This window comes from Procambarus clarkii, chromosome 11 (assembly GCF_040958095.1).
Source record: "Procambarus clarkii isolate CNS0578487 chromosome 11, FALCON_Pclarkii_2.0, whole genome shotgun sequence".
Taxonomy (NCBI): domain Eukaryota; kingdom Metazoa; phylum Arthropoda; class Malacostraca; order Decapoda; family Cambaridae; genus Procambarus; species Procambarus clarkii.
The window spans coordinates 19,717,759-19,735,910 of NC_091160.1; the positions used below are offsets into that span (position 1 = coordinate 19,717,759).

Here is an 18,152-nt window from a genome sequence, read left to right on the forward strand (position 1 = left end):
AAGAACAAAGCAGCTGGCCCAGATGGCGTTTCACCATGGGTTCTGAGAGAATGTGCATCTGAGCTCAGCATTCCACTTCACCTGATCTTTCAGGCATCCCTGTGTACAGGAATCGTAGCAGACGGGTGGAAACAGGCTAACATAGTTCCAATCTACAAAAGTGGCAGCAGGGAAGACCCCCTCAATTATAGACCTGTATCATTGACAAGTGTAATAGTGAAAGTATTGGAAAAACTAATCAAAACTAAATGGGTAGAACACCTAGAGAGAAATGATATAATATCAGACAGACAGTATGGTTTTCGATCTGGAAGATCCTGTGTATCGAATTTACTCAGTTTCTATGATCGAGCCACAGAGATATTACAGGAAAGAGATGGTTGGGTTGACTGCATCTATCTGGACCTAAAAAAGGCTTTCGACAGAGTTCCACATAAGAGGTTGTTCTGGAAACTGGAAAATATTGGAGGGGTGACAGGTAAGCTTCTATCATGGATGAAAAATTTTCTGACTGATAGAAAAATGAGGGCAGTAATCAGAGGCAATGTATCAGAATGGAGAAATGTCACAAGTGGAGTACCACAGGGTTCAGTTCTTGCACCAGTGATGTTTATTGTGTACATAAATGATCTACCAGTTGGTATACAGAATTATATGAACATGTTTGCTGATGATGCTAAGATAATAGGAAGGATAAGAAATTTAGATGACTGTCATGCCCTTCAAGAAGACCTGGACAAAATAAGTATATGGAGCACCACTTGGCAAATGGAATTTAATGTTAATAAATGTCATGTTATGGAATGTGGAATAGGAGAACATAGACCCCACACAACCTATATATTATGTGAGAAATCTTTAAAGAATTCTGATAAAGAAAGAGATCTAGGAGTGGTTCTAGATAGAAAACTATCACCTGAGGACCACATAAAGAATATTGTGCAAGGAGCCTATGCTATGCTTTCTAACTTCAGAATTGCATTTAAATACATGGATGGAGATATACTAAAGAAATTGTTCATGACTTTTGTTAGGCCAAAGCTAGAATATGCAGCTGTTGTGTGGTGCCCATATCTTAAGAAGCACATCAACAAACTGGAAAAGGTGCAAAGACATGCTACTAAGTGGCTCCCAGAACTGAAGGGCAAGAGCTACGAGGAGAGGTTAGAAGCATTAAATATGCCAAAACTAGAAGACAGAAGAAAAAGAGGTGATATGATCACTACATACAAAATAGTTACAGGAATTGATAAAATCGACAGGGAAGACTTCCTGAGACCTGGAATTTCAAGAACAAGAGGTCATAGATTTAAACTAGCTAAACACAGATGCCGAAGAAATATAAGAAAATTCACCTTCGCAAATAGAGTGGTAGACGGTTGGAACAAGTTAAGTGAGAAGGTGGTGGAGGCCAAGACCGTCAGTAGTTTCAAAGCGTTATATGACAAAGAGTGCTGGGAAGACGGGACACCACGAGCGTAGCTCTCATCCTGTAACTACACTTAGGTAATTACACTTAGGTAATTACACTTAAAGGTCACGTGGTTCATGGTTCACTTCAACACCCATATATCGCTTCCTGCCTGCCTGCCTCCTTCCCAGCCTGCCTGCCTGCCTCCTTCCCAGCCTGCAAGCCTGCCTGCCTGCCTGCCTCCTTCCCAGCCTGCAAGCCTGCCTGCCTGCCTCCTTCCCAGCCTGCAAGCCTGCCTGCCTGCCTGCCTCCTTCCCAGCCTGCAAGCCTGCCTGCCTGCCTCCTTCCCAGCCTGCAAGCCTGCCTGCCTGCCTGCCTCCTTCCCAGCCTGCAAGCCTGCCTGCCTGCCTCCTTCCCAGCCTGCAAGCCTGCCTGCCTGCCTCCTTCCCAGCCTGCCAGCCTGCTTCCTTCCCAGCCAGCCTGCCTGCCTCCTTCCCAGCCTGCCAGCCTGCTTCCTTCCCAGCCAGCCTGCCTGCCTCCTTCCCAGCCTGCCTGCCTGCCTCCTTCCCAGCCTGCCAGCCTGCTTCCTTCCCAGAGAGCCTACCTGCCTCCTTCCCAGCCTGCCAGCCTGCCTCCCTCCCTGCCATCATGCTAACGGGTAGTGTGTGTTAGGCTTATCTTCGGGAATGAGCCGGTCTCACCCCCACCACCAACAAACCACCCACCCCCCTACATCCCATCTCTCAAGGTCATGCGGTTCAACCGCGTGACTACCACTCACTCCCTGCCTGCCAGCCTGCCTGCAAGCTAGCCTGCCTGCCTGCCTGCCTGTGCCTGCCTGCCAGCCTGCCTTTCCCTCCCTAATTCTCACTACTTCCATCCCTTCCTGCCTACCTCCTAGCATCTCTCCCTACCTCCCCCTCCCTCTTAGCATCTCTCCCTACCTCCTAACATCTCTCCCTACCTCCCCCTCCCTCCTAGCATCTCTCTCTCACTGATTCTCCCCCCCCCCCTCATTCATACTGCCTCCCACCTAAGCTCCATCGTCCATCCACCCACCAGTCAGCCATCACTGACGCAATGCGTGCATTTGGAGCCAACATGGTGCACAGATGTTTCTTGATTGTGCAGATATGTAAAACAAAAGCACAGAATGAACATTCCAGCCATATGGCAATTCAAAATAATAGGAATAATAGGCCGTGAATCTGTGAAGTCACAGTGGGCAAACTGGACCATCTCCCACCCACCACAACAAGCCGGCGTGACGCTTGGCGGACCCCTTCCTACCCGAACTTTGTTCGGGTAGCATGACTCCCCAACCCCAATCGGGAAACTGGAAGTTTCGGATAACTAAAGTTCGGAAACCAAGTGGTGCTCTGTATTTAATATTTTTGCAGCTGATCTGAAAATCTAAAATTTTAAATACTGTAACCCCGCGATTATCCGGGATTCGAACATCCGAAAAACGCCCTTATACGGCCAAAATCGTGAACGGATAAAGTTATCACAATATTCGGCCAAAATAGCCACAGGGACCGGATTAAAGCAGGTTTTCTGCAGAAATTACACTATCCGGTCAGTCCCCCAGATAATCGTGCCTTTGTCCGTATATGAAAACATGAGGCAGGCCATACGGTATTAATCCCGTCTGCCCGAGACTCGAGGCGCATGGTGTAGGTGGGGGTGGGGTGGGTGGGTGGTGTTGTGAGGGTGGGAGGGGTGTGTCAGGAGGGACTACCTGGGTACAGGAATTACCATTAATTTTAGAACAATTAATCATAGCCAAAAACAAATAAAATAACTACTAGTAATTATGTAATAACAAATAAATAAGTTTCCTAAAAGCATTGTGCACAGGCTGAAGTTTCCTTAAAAAATATTGTGAATTTTTTTCCTCCTGGCGGCCTACATAACGCGTTATGGCTGCCCCAAGTGGACCTGTCCAACACTGGTCAACCCATGTGCGTCCGTCCCTCGTGTTATACACAGTGCTGCGCCATTAGTGAAATATTTTTTTAAATAACTTTTTTATTTTCATAGTAACTTTGAACATTTTTGGCCAAGACTATGTCTGGTAGCAGCATCAATCGTTCTGGAGGTGTTAAGAGGAAGAAAGTTGTCCTAACAATTAAAGACAAGTCACAGTTATACGCCTCAACCAGTGCGGCCTCACAGTGTTGCGCCATTAGTGAAATATTTTTTTAAATAACTTTCTTAATTTTCATAGTAATTTTGAACATTTTTGGCCAAGAATATGTCTGGTAGCAGCATCAATCGTTCTGGAAGTGTTAAGAGGAAGAAGATTGTCCTAGCAATTAAAGACAAGTTACGTGTTGTTCAAACAGTGAGGCGTCACAGGCAGCCAAGCGCCTTCAACAAGTGAGGCGCCACAGGCAAGCCAAGCTCCTTCAACAAGTGAGGCATTATAGGCAAGCCAAGCGCTTTCAACAAGTGAGGCGCCACAGGCAAGCCAAGCGCTTTCAACAAGTGAGGCGCAAGCAAGCGCCTTTAACAAGTGAGGCATCACAGGCAAGCCAAGCGCCTTCAACAAGTGAGGGCATGCAAGCGCTTCAACAAGTGAGGTGCAAGCAAGCACCTTCAACAAGTGAGGCCTCACAGGCAACCCAAATGCCCTCAACCAGTGAGGCTTCAGCAGCTGGCAGTCAAAACTAACTTAGCTTAATGAACTGTACAGTAATTTTAAGTGTTAATTTTAGTGTTGTGTTAGTATAGGTTACGTAAATTGTTAAGAATTTTTAACTTCAAGATGTGTGGCATCAATCAAGGAGACGAACACCAACAAGGTAAGTTGAGGTTTCTAGTTGAATATTTAATAATTGTATGTGGCAAGGCAATTCAAATTATGTTGTTTGTAGTATAAAAATAGTTGGAAATGGTCACTTTTGGACTCGTAGGTGAAAAAGTACCATTATCCGAAAAATGTGATAATCCGGCTGGGGGTCCTTCCCATATAGTCCGGATGATCGAGTGGAGACAGTATTTAATTTTAAAATTATTTTTAATTTTCTTGTTTTTCAAGTTACACTGGAGATCATTACAAAGTTGGAGTATTTGATTAGTAGATTATGCACAAAAAATGAAAAATGTTAGAACAAGTTTGAAAAATTTAACTCATGGTACCATCAGGTCCTGTCGTATATATACACCATGCGCAGTTTAAAGGTTAACACTTAAATTGCGCATCACATCATATGATGTTTTGCCCGACTTGCAGTAAATTGCGCATCACATCATATGATGCTTTGGACTACTGCGCACGATTTGAAAGGCCCGCGGGGTATATGGGGTCCCCATACGCTACCCAGGGGCTATAGTAAACGGCCGCGATTTTGAAAAAAAATCCAGCTCACGCTACTATCGCGTGGGAGGCCTCAGTTACCCAGCAGCCACCATGTCGAGAGCACGGCCGAAAGCTTCTCGGGCACGCCCCACGCAATCACTCACCCAAGAGCAAATAACCAGTGAATTATTTTCCTATGGTGAGGAAAGTGACTTTGATGACTCTGATATAGATAAAGACTACACACAATTGACCAATGAAGATAGCACGGACAGTGAAAATGGGATACAGCCGCCTCCCATGGCGAGGCCTATACGCTCACCCATGCCACCTCGCCCAGTGTCTACCCCAATTCACTCTCGACCACACAGTTCATGTGCTTATTTAGAGTCTGAGGATATGTTCGGTGACAAGTCAGAGGAAGCTAACTTTTTCTGGTTTTAGTGAAGTGGAATTAGAACATAGTGTTACAGAGCCTGGTGCCAGTACCAGTGGTGTTACTGGGCGAGATTTTGTCGCGTCAGCAGCGTCTCGCCCAGCCAAGCGCCACCGCATGGAACAACATGAGGCACCAAGACCCTCATGTTCACGTGCTTCTACCTCACGTGCACGTAGCGGCCGTACTGTGTGTAGGCGGGCTTCAGCTCCTGGTCCACGGGGTGCATCGCTTCCTCGCCGTAGTGCCCCTGTTGCACCCCTTGCGTCTCGCAGGACACCAGGTGTACTAGTGTGGAGTGATGGTGCTGGTTTTATTCCCCGAATTCCTGCCTTTGACAATAAAGACATTGGGATTACAGAGCTTTTCCCTGATAATGGAGAGGATATGAGTGAATGTGATTATTTTACAGCATTCTATGATGAGCCGCTCATGGAATATATTGTACACCAAACGAACCTTCATGTGGCTCATCTCATTAGAAGAGAGATAACAGAATTTTTACAATTGCAACGTTGGAAAAACACCAATGTAGGTGAAATGTATGTATTTCTAGCAATATGTATGTTGATGAAACACTGTGTCAAACACGCTCTCACAGATTACTGGAGCAAAGATCTGACTATTCCAACACCTTTCTTCGGGAAATATAAGTCCCGAGACAGATTTCAGATACTACTCAGGTGTGTGCATTTTGCAAGTAATGAGGACCAGACAGAGGATGATAGACTTTAGGGAGTGAGGCACTATATGAATGAAGTGATTGGAAAATTCAGAGATTTTTACGTACCAGCACAGAAGTTGGTGATTGACGAATCCTTTGTACTTTTCAAAGGACATGTTTCATTCAAACAATATATTCCCTCCAAACGAAACAGATTTGGCTTGAAATTCTTTGTACTGTGTGACTGAAACAGGATACGCGTTACACATGATTCTGTATTCAGCTAGCGATGTAGACATTCCTGGTAACGACGAACATGGTTTCTCGGGTAGTGTGGTGAAGTCACTGATGGCACCATGGATGAACAAGGGCCACATCCTATACACAGATAACTACTATACAAGTCCATTGCTAGCTAGGTTCTTGATTGAAAATAGAACCGGATTGGTTGGCACAGTAAAGGCACGAAGAAGGGAAATGCCAGTGTTTGACGGTGGACTTGCAGTTGGCGAGTGCCAGGTACGGAAATGTGATCAAATACTCTCGGTACGGTGGAAAGACAAGAGAGAAGTGAACCTGCTGACAATCGTTCATGAGGGTACAATGTTGAACAGAGGGAAGGTGCACTGTGTAACGAGAGAACCAGTATATAAGCCAGATTGTATTCTTGACTACAATCTCGACATGCGTTTGATTGATAAGGCTGACATGATGATTGGCACTATCGAGTGTGTGCAGAAAACATTGAAGTGGATGAAAAGTGTTTTTCCATCTTGTTGACATGAGCATGTTGAACTGCTATAATTTGTATCTGGTGAAAACTGGACGTAAACCTATTTTCCGTTCATTTGCTTTTACACTTGCAACACAGTTATTAGCAAAGTTTGGTCAAGAAGTCCCTGGCATTCGAAGACCAATCATGAACCAAGTATTGCAGCATGCTGCAACACCCAGGCTCGCTCACATAGATGCCTTTCAGCAACACAGACTAAAGAATTTGCCACCAGGTGGAAAGCGTGCAATAGGCCAACGTGCATGCATAGTATGTAAAACAACAAAACGAAGAGAACAGAAGCGTAAAATGGTGCAAACATGGTGTGAAGCGTGTGGCGTTGCATTGTGTGCTGTCGACTGCTTCAACGACTACCACTCACTCCAAGATTTCTAAAAGTGCAATAATAGTGCAAAAACCTGTACATAGTGCGTGCTAGTGTATACATATAAAATGATGAACATTGTGATTACTGTACATAATATAATGCCGTAATGGAAAACGTTTGTGTGCGCATGTGTATACTCGATGTATGCAACATATATTGACAATAACTGTGTTATAATATAACATTATGTGCATGCATTATGTGTATGAAACATTATGTGCAACACAATTAGTGACAAATATTGAAAAGAATACAGGCGTAGACACTGCAAATAATGACGCAAAAATAAATTCATGGCAATTCTGGCTGCTTGAAGACCGCCCGCGACACCTCCAGGACGCACCGTGCCTGAGCGAACATGCAAACTGACGTCATCACCCATCTTCTCGGCTCAATTACATCGCCGGTAAGTACAATTGATTTTTTTTCCCCGTGATCAAGGAACACGACTTAACAGGTTAGGAAGAAAAAAAGATTTTTTTTTTTTTTTTTTGTATGTGCCTGTGGGTGTCAAATGGTATATAGCCACGTGCCATTTAAGAGTTAAGGAAAAGAAGGTTTTCATTCAATTGTACAAGTCACTGGTGTGTCTTCCACCTGGATTATTGTATCCAAGCATGGAAACGTCATCGTCAGAAAGACACAGCTGCTCTGGAAAAGGTACAACACTGGGCAACATATATCATTGCAGTTTAATCATCTCATATTTGGAATGGATGAAGGCCACAGGGCTATCATCACTGCAAACCAGGCATGACAGGGCGGATATCATCGAAACCTTTAAAATACTTAACATTTTAGAGATTGTTAATCCGGACAATTTCTTCAAAGGGTCCTTGAGATTACCTTGAGGTGCTTCCGGGGCTTAGTGTCCCTGCGGCCCGGTCGTCAACCAGGCCTCCTGGTTCCTGGGGTCAGATATAACACAAACGAGGAGCAATGAGTTCAAGATCAACAAGCCACAAGGAAGGACTGAAAACAGGCAATGCTTTTTCACAAATAGGGTTGTAAAGCCGTGGAACCGCCTACCCACCGAGGCCATAAATGTCAAAACACTGCTGGGTTTTAAAATACAGCTGGAAAAGATCAAGGCAAATGGGGAGACCTTTGACAAGCCGCCGGCTTCCTTCCTCGTTGAGGCCACTAGTGTTGGTGGCCCTCGGGACAATTTGGGTAAACTTAACAATTCAACAATATAGGCCCTTGGAGTCAAAATCCATCACCCACTAAAATTTGCACAACAGGTAGCAACTGTCAGAAAAGCTAATCAAACCATTGGAATAATTAAGCGTACCTTTCACTTTAAGGAAAAGAAGGTAGTGTTTCAACTGTATAAATCTCTGTTGTGCTCCTATTTGGATTACTTTGTCCAGGCATGGACACCTCATTCACAGACGGACATAGCTGCTTTGGAGAAAGTGCAACACCGGGCAGCAAAAGTCATTCTAGAGCCAAGTTATCTATAATAATAATAATAATAATAAAAACAATAATAATAATAATAATAATAATAATAATAATAATAATAATAATAATAAAAACAATAATAATAAAAACAATAATAATAATAATAATAATAATAATAATAATAATAATAATAATAATAATAATAATAATAATAATAATAATAATAATAATAATAATAATAATATTCTGTTGACCAGACCACACACTAGAAGGTGAAGGGACAACGACGTTTCGACTTGAGAATGGTCCAGGACGGACCGAAACCTCGTCGTCCCTTCACCTTCTAGTATGTGGTCTGGTCAACATACTTTAGCCCCTTTATTGTGACTCATCACCTGCAATAATATTTTATGTAGGAAAAGTACATACATAGATGCAGTTACAAACATTCTGATTGATTTATAGATAGAGCTAGTACACACCTAAAGCCTAAGCCTAGCGCCTAAGTACCTAAAGCCACTAGTACACATAGCGTTTCGGGTAAGGTGAGGTGGGGAAAAAACACTTAGACTAAAACTTAATAGTAATTGAGCTTAAAGTATAAATTGTGTTGAAAAAAAAAAATAAAAAAGGGGGGAACATGGTAGAAAATAGCCAATATACAAGTTGGTCAGCAAACAGCATTGTTTGAAAATAGTAAGACATGGGTTGACATTTAGGGGTACAGTAGGTTACATGGAGTTAATTAGGTAGTACTGTACTTAGTTTCATCTTAAACTGGTTGAGAGAGGTACAGCCTTTGACATGATTGGGAAGGTCATTCCACATTCTGGGTCCATTGATTTGTAGAGCATTTCTAGTTTGACTAAGTCGTACTCTTGGAATATCAAATAGGTATTTGTTTCTGGTGTGGTGCCCATGGGTTCTGTTACAACCTTCTAAGAAGCTTTTAAGGTCAGGATTGACATTACAATTCAGAGTTTTAAATATATAGAGTACACATGAGAAAATGCGCAGTGACTTAATATCTAACACATTCAGAGATTTAAGTAAGGGTACTGAGTGCTGTCTGGGGCCAGAGTTAGATATTGTTCTAATAGAAGCTTTGTGTTGGGTAATTAGAGGACGGAAATGATTTTGGGTAGTAGAACCCCAAGCACAAATACCATAGTTGAGATACGGATAGATGAGAGAATAATAGAGCGTCACCAGGGCAGGGCCAGGTACATAATATCTGATCTTAGAAAGAATGCCAACAGCTTTAGAAACTTTTTTTTTGCTATATTTAGAATGTGTCCCTGGAAATTCAGTTTGTTATCGATGAGGACATCAAGGAATTTACCATCAACTTTACTACTGATTTGTATATTGTTTATTCTCAGATTAATTGTATTTGAGGATTTATTACCAAACAAAATATGGAAAGTTTTATCAATGTTAAGGGTGAGTTTGTTAGCAGTTAGCCAAAGATGGACTTCATTTAGTTCAGTATTCACAGTGACATTTAGAGCAAGCGGGTCAGGACTGGAGAAAATGAAAGTTGTGTCATCAGCAAATAAGATTGGTTTGAGGTGTTGAGAGGCATTTAGAAGGTCATGAATGTAGATGAGAAAGAGGAGAGGGCCAAGTCTGCTGCCCTGTAGAACACCAATGTTTATGGGTAGTGTAGGAGAAATGGAATTATTCACAGAAACATACTGGAGCCTGTCAGTAAGGTAAGACTGAAGGTATTGCAGGGAGTAACCTCTGACTCCATAATGATTTATTTATTTATTTATATATACAAGAAGGTACATTGGGTTTGCGAGAATACATTGGATAGTACAGTATTTACACTCTTGTAAAGCCACTAGTACGCGCAGCGTTTCGGGCAGGTCCTTAATCTAACAGATAATTTTAGGTAGGTAATTTCTATCAGAATTGATAAATGATAAAGATACATTGCAAGAGAAAAATGAGATGAGAGAGCTTAGTAAGTATATTAAAGCACATTGTTATATTAAAGCTCTGATTGATTACATTGACAGCTTGATTAGTAATTTAAACAAGATTAATAGACACCATACAGCAGATTGACAGCACATATAAGACAGCAATGATCACAATGGTAAAGATGTTCAGAATGGGTACATAAAGATTGGGAGACTGGGTAGCAATAGATACAGATAAACAAGATTAATAAACACCATACAGCAGAATGGCAGCACATATAAGAAGACAGCAATGATCACAATGGTAAAGATGTTCAAATTGGGAACACAAAGGTTGGGAGATTGGGTAGCAATAGATACAGTGCAATTTTAAGGCAAAAAGTGAAGAACTATGAAGATGCAATTAGGTACTTTTTAGTATTGATTTTGAATGATGTAAAAGTTGGACAGCTTTTAAATTCAATAGGGAATGAGTTCCATAAACTGGGTCCCTTTATTTGCATAGAGTGTTTACACAGATTAAGTTTAACTCTGGGGATATCAAAGAGATATTTATTTCTGGTGGTGATAATGGGTCCTATTACATCTGTCCAGGAAGAGTTTCAGAACAGGATTTGCATTTAAGAACAGGGTTTTGTAAATGTAATTGACACAAGAGAATTTATGGAGTGAGATTATGTTTAGCATGTTTAGGGAGTTAAACAAGGGGGCTGAGAGTTGTCTGAAAGCAGAGTTTGATATTATTCTGATAGCAGATTTTTGCTGGGTGATGATGGACTTGAGGTGGTTTGCAGTGGTTGAACCCCATGCACAGATACCATAGTTGAGATAGGAATAGATTAGTGCATTATATAGAGAGATGAGAGCAGAGTTAGGTACATAATATCTGATTTTGGAGAGTATACCAACTGTTTTAGAGACTTTCTTAGTTATGTGTTGTATGAGGGTACTGAAGTTGAGTCTCTTGTCTAGGAATAGGCCAAGAAACTTTCCTTCATTTTTATTGCTAATGTTTACGTTGTCTATCTAAAGCTGAATTGCATTTGTAGATTTGCTTCCAAATAGGATGTAGTAGGTCTTTTCTATGTTAAGTGTTAGTTTGTTGGTTGACATCCATAAGTGGACTTTTTTTAGTTCATTATTAACATCATTTAGTGTATGTGGGTTGGGGTTGGAGTAGATGAGGGTAGTATCATCAGCAAACAAAATAGGTTTCAGAATGTTAGAGACATTAGGCAGATCATTGATGTATATAAGAAATAGAAGAGGTCCCAAGATGCTGCCCTGTGGCACTCCAATGGTTATTGGTAGAATGGGAGAGGTTATATTATTGATACACATTGGTGTCTATCACTATGATAGGATTGGATATAGCCCAGTGCATGGCCTCGGATTCCATAATGATGGGAGTTTACATAAGAGGTAATCGTGATTAACAGTATCAAAGGCCTTTCTAAGGTCAATGAAGAGTCCAATCGGAAACTCATTTTTGTCAAGGGCTGAGTAAATTATATCAAGGAGACTAATAATTGCATCGTTGGTACTCTTTTGAGAGCAGAAGCCAAACTGACGGGCTAAGAATGTCAAATTTTACGAGATAGGAGTAGAGCTGTTTGTAGATAATTTTTTCAAATATTTTTGAGAGTATGGGTAGGTTCGATATTGGTCTATAGTTGTTTATGTCTGCCGGATTACCTCCTTTATGAACTGGCGTTACTCTTGCTTTTTTAAGGATATCAGGGAAGGTATGACACTCAAGGGATTTGTTGAACAGCAGAGCTATAGGTGGCGCAAGGGCATGGGAGGCGCTCTTGTATACAACGGATGGGATTTCACTGATGTTCCCAGCTTTGGTTTTTAGTGAGTGTATGATAGACACAACATCTGTCGGGCTGACTGGTGAAAGGAGAAGAGTTTGGATAGCTGCCTGAGAGATAAGTGTTGATATGTGTCTGAGTCTGTGGGATTTTACTTGCAAGGTTAGCACCAATCGATGAAAAGAAGCTATTAAATTCATTCGCCATTTCTAAGTCAGATGACGGTGTAAGGCCATCCTTAGAGAGTGTTATCTGGTTGTGGGAGTGTTGTTTAGTTCCTAGGATATTAGAGATGGTATTCCATGTGCTTTTCATGTTGCCTTTTGCTTCTTTGAATCTAGTCTCATAATATGAAAGTTTTGCTTATGATACTGGTAAGCACTGATGAGTACCTTTTAACTACTTCCTTTGAAACTAGGCCACTCCTAAATTTCTTTTCATATTCATGTTTTTTGTTGATTGATTTAATTATGCCACTTGTGAGCCACGGGTTATTTTTTCTTTTATCAGTTACTTGTTTGGTAAGGAGGGGACAGTGAGTGTTGTAGAGGCTTAGAGTTTTGGAGAGAAAGAGGTTAGTTGATGAGTTTATATCCTGTGAATTATTAAATTCAGATTCCCAGTTAATATTGTGAAGTGCATTAGAGAGATTGCCTAAAGCTGATTCACTATGTAGCCTGAATGAGAGTTTCTTGGTTTCTGGTGGTGATGTGTCCAAGTTTGCTATGAGGAAGGTAGGATAGTGGCCAGTTGTTCTGTCATAAATTACCCCAGATGTAAGGGGAGCTGTTATATTAGTCCATAGGTGATCCAGGGTAGTGGCAGATGTTTGAGTGACTCGGGTGTGCTTGGTGATTGTGGGGATTAGCATACAGGAGTGCATGCTGCTTACGGAAATAGTCAACTTGAGGGTTGTTTTGAAGACCCAGGTCAATATTGAAATCACCTCCCAGAATGATGTGATTTTTGTTGAGATTGTTATTTATGATAAGATTCCTTACATTGTCTGAGAAAAAAGCTATGTTGGAATTAGGAAATCTATAGATGGCACCGATAGTCAGGGAGGATTTAAGGGATTTACTGGAGAACTTGGCAAAGGTATATTCACAATAGTCGTCTCTATCACTAATAACACTATTGCAAATGAAGGTATCTTTGTAATATATTGCTGTGCCACCAACTTTTTTATTAGGCCTGCAGTTATGAATGGCTTTATAACCAGCTAAATTGTAGAGTTGGGTAATAATGATGATCAATGTGCTGATTTGTGTGGATATGGGACAGAAGATTTCGATCAGGATCAATATCAGTAAGCATATAGATAAAATAATGTCACGATACAATAAGATAAGCAATTACAGGAACAGTTAAATACTGTTCTAATAATATAAAAATAAATAAAATGATGTAATTTAAGAAGAAGGTTTTGGTGGTTGACAGTGTCAAAAGCCTTATGTAGGTCCACAAATAACCCAACCGGGAACTCATTTTTATCAAGAGCTGTATGTATCAAGTTAATCATACTAATAAGTGCATTGTTAGTGCATTTATTGGGTCTGAAACCATATTGGCAGGAGCTAAGTATATTGAGTTTGGCAAGATATGAGTAAAGCTGCTTGTAGATGAGCTTTCCAAATATTTTTGACAAGGTTGGCAGAATTGAGATAGGTCTGTAACTGTTATCAGTGAGATCACTACTTTTGTGGACTGGGGTTACTCTCGCTTTTTTTACAATATCCGGAAAGGTTTGGGGTTCAAGTGATTTGTTGAAGAGAAATACAATGGCAGGAGCTAGAACCTGGAGGCTTTTTTGTAAATTAGAGATGGTATCTCATCAAGGGTGCTTAACTTAGTTTAAGAGAAAGAATTACCTCATTAATATCAGAGGAAGTAGTGGGAGCTAGGTACAGAGACTGAATATTTACCTGTTAGGTAGTCTTTAATATTAGTGAGTGAGGATGGAATATCATGAGCAAGGGATGTACCAAAGGATGAAAAGAACCTATTGAATTCAATAGCAGTGTCCGAGGCTGAAAGCACACCATCGTCATTGGACAGGAGAATTGGTTTTTTATTCAAAATGTTTTTTGAACCTAATATTTGGGAGATAGTGCTCCATGTTTCTTAATGTTGCCCTTAATTTGGGTAAATTTATTTTTGCAGAGGTCAGTATTAAAATCACCTGCGATAATTAGATGGTTTTTGTTCAGTGTGTTGTCTAGTATTAGATTTCTAAGGTTATTGGTCTAAGATTATTATTATCTCTTGTATCAGGAATGATTGAGCACCACAGGGCTAACAATACTGCAAACCAGGCATGACAGGGCAGATCTCATTGAAACTTTTAAAATACTGAACATGTTGGAGGATGTTGACCTTGACAATTTCTTCAAAAGGTCAGATTTAACACAAACAAGGAGCAACAGTTTCAAGCTCAACAAGCCACAGTGTAGGACAGAGAACAGGTGATACTTTTTCACCCACAGGGTTATAAACCCATGCAACCGCCTACCTTCTGAAGCCATAAATGCCAAAACTGTGTTAATTTACTTGAATTTACCTGAGGGCCATTAGCACTAGTGGCCTTGACAAGGACAGGAAGCCGGCGGGTTGCTGAAGGTCCCCCTCCCCCTTCACCACCACCTGCCTTGATAATCTCCTACAGTTTGATTTTAAAATTCAACAGAATCTTGGCATTTACAGTTTTAGTGGGTAGGCAATTTCATGGGTTATAACTTTGTGGGTTAAAAAACATATCCTGTTCTTAGTCCTACATTGTGGCTTGTTAAGCTTGAAACCATTGCTCCTTGTTTGTGTTACAGTTTCAATGAGATCTGCCCTGTCATGTCTGGTTTGCAGTGTTATTAGTTAGCCCTGTGGCCCTTAACCATTCCTGATAAGAGAGATGACTTAGCTCTGGAATGAGTTAAGTTTTAAACTCTACTTGGAAAAGATCAAGACAAATGGGGGAACTTCGACAAGCCACCGGCTTCCTATCCTCGTGGAAGCCATTAGGGTTAGTGGCCCTCAGGTATGTGCCTCTGTAACCCTTTCCACTACCGCCCACAAGATGGGTATGGGGTGCATAATAAATAAACTACACTTTAAAAGCTTTTTATAATGGTGGCGAACCAGTCCAGTGGCTTGTCATTCCAGGCATGCCATACAAACCGCATCAGCGAGAACAATACTTACAAATGGCAGCCATTTAGATGATCACCAACAAACAAGAACTTCATTCAATGTGTTGTTGATATGGGGACGCCTACTGCCAGGTGTTGATGGTTGAGGGGTGCCGACACTCGAGGGCTCGGATGGCGACTGGTCGCATCGTGTATAACCGGTTCGAATACCTTCGGTTCAGTACACAAAATATTTGTATACTCGAACCCTTTCGTATATAGTTCAAGTTCTAGTTCAATTTATTTATTTATTTATTTATTTACAAATTTATATACTGTATATACAAGTAGGTACATTGGGACTGTGAGGATACATAGCATGGTAATTACATTCTTGTAAAGCCACTAGTACGCGCAGCGTTTCGGGCAGGTCCTTAATCTAAGAAAATTTTAAGTAGGTAAATACTAGCAAAATTTATAAAAATGATAACAGGTACATAGCAAGAAAAAAATGGAAGATGAGAGAAATTTGTAGGTATATTAAAGAAGATAGGTAATTCAATTTCTTTCTTTATTATGCACCCCATACCCATCCCGTGGGGGGTGGTGTAAAGGATTACAGAGGCACATAATCGGTTCAGGAACTGAACCCTCTAGTTCGTTTAGCTAAGCAAATAATTTTTGACGCTAGTTACAAAATTATTAATATTATATATACACGTACACATTCTCATACATACATGTACATATATATATATATATATATATATATATATATATATATATATATACGTATACTTATATACATACACATACTCTATATCACATATATCCTCTTTGACTATTGGAGCCATCTATAGATTTCCCAATATTAACATAGCTTCTTTCTCAGATAACCTAAGGAATCTTATTATAAACAACAATCTCAACAAAAACCACATCATTCTGGGAGGAGACTTTAATATTGACCTGGGTCAACAAAATTGATCTCAAGTTTATTTATTTATTTATTTATTTATGCATATACAAGAATGTACATAAGGAATGTGAGGATACAAATATGGTAATTACAGTCTTGTAAAGCCACTAGCACGCGCAGCGTTTCGGGCAGGTCCTTAATCTAAGAAAATTTTAAGGAGGTAAATACTTGCAAAATTTATAGACAAAAAAATGATAACAGATTACATGAAATGAAAAAAAAAGATGAGAGAAAATTGTAGGTACAGTATATTAAAGCACATAGGTAGCTAAGATTGATTGCAATGACAGCTTGAATGGTAGTTGACAAAAAATAGGTAGGCACAATACAGCAGAAACAATATAAGACTGATTGCAATGAGAGCTTGAATGGTAGTTGACAAAAATTGGTAGTCACAATACAGCATATGGCTAGCACATAAAAGAAGACAGCAATGAACACAATGATAAGGTTGTTTGATATTACATAAAAATTAGGAGATTGGGTAACACTAGGTACAGAGCAAATTTAAAGCTCAGTGTTGGAAACTAAGAAGATGAAGTTAGGTACTTTTTGGTTTTGCTTTTAAATAACGCAAAAGTTTTACAGTTTTTCAATTCACTAGGGAGTGAGTTCCATAGACTAGGTCCCTTAATTTGCATAGAGTGTTTACACAGATTAAGTTTGACCCTGGGGATATCAAAGAGATATTTATTTCTGGTGTGGTGATAATGGGTCCTATTATATCTGTCCAGGGAGAGTTTCAGAGCATGGTTTGCATTTAAGAACAGGGTTTTGTAAATGTAGTTGACACAAGAGAATGTGTGGAGGGAGTTAATATTTAGCAAGTTTAGGGATTTAAACAAGGGAGCTGAGTGTTGTCTGAAAGCAGAGTTAGTTATTATTCTGATAGCAGATTTTTGCTGTGTGATGATGGGCTTAAGGTGGTTTGCAGTGGTAGACCCCCATGCACAGATACCATAATTAAGATAGGGGTAGATTAGTGCATAATATAGTGAGAGGAGAGCAGAGTTAGGAACATAATATCTGATTTTGGAGAGTATACCAACTGTCTTAGAGACTTTCTTAGTTATGTGTTGAATGTGGGTGCTGAAGTTGAGTCTCTTGTCTAGGAATAGGCCAAGAAACTTGCCATCATTTTTATTACTGATGTTAATGTTGTCTATCTGTAGCTGAATTGCATTTGATGATTTGCTTCCAAATAAGATGTAGTAAGTCTTTTCGATGTTTAATGTTAGTTTGTTCGTTGACATCCATAAGTGGACTTTTTTTAATTCATTATTCACAACATTATTTAGTGTATGTGGGTTGAGGTTTGAATAGATAAGGGTAGTATCGTCAGCAAACAATATAGGTTTGAGAATATTAGAGACATTAGGCAGATCGTTTATATATATAAGAAATAGAAGAGGTCCTAAGATGCTGCCCTGTGGCACTCCAACGGTAATTGGTAGAGTGGAAGAAGTTGTATCATTGATGGTTACATATTGGTGTCTGTCACTAAGATAGGATCGGATGTAGTCAAGGGCAAGGCTTCGGATTCCATAATGCTGGAGTTTAAGTAAGAGGTAGTTGTGATTAACAGTATCAAAGGCTTTTCTTAGGTCAATGAAGAGTCCAATCGGAAACTCATTTTTGTCAAGGGCTGAGTAGATAACGTCAAGGAGACTAATGATTGCATCGTTGGTGCTCTTTTGGGACCGGAAGCCAAACTGGCAGGGGCTGAGTATGTCGAATTTTACGAGGTAGGAATAGAGCTGTTTGTAAATAATTTTTTCAAATATTTTTGATAGAATGGGTAGATTTGATATTGGTCTATAATTGTTTATGTCCGCCGGATTGCCTCCTTTATGGACTGGCGTTACTCTTGCTTTTTTGAGGATATCAGGGAAGGTGTGACACTCTATAGATTTGTTGAACA

General features: G+C 40.3%; 1 protein-coding gene across 1 annotated transcript in view; it reads right to left on the reverse strand.

The window, feature by feature from the left end:
• The window catches only part of LOC123758193 (uncharacterized), a 256,842-nt gene extending 241,379 nt beyond the window's left edge, over positions 1 to 15,463 (reverse strand). Inside the window, exon 1 of the mRNA XM_069322439.1 lies at positions 15,326 to 15,463. The gene's annotated coding sequence lies outside the window, so the exon portion shown is untranslated. The remainder of the gene's footprint in view (positions 1 to 15,325) is intronic.
• Between the last annotated feature and the right edge of the window lie 2,689 nt (positions 15,464 to 18,152).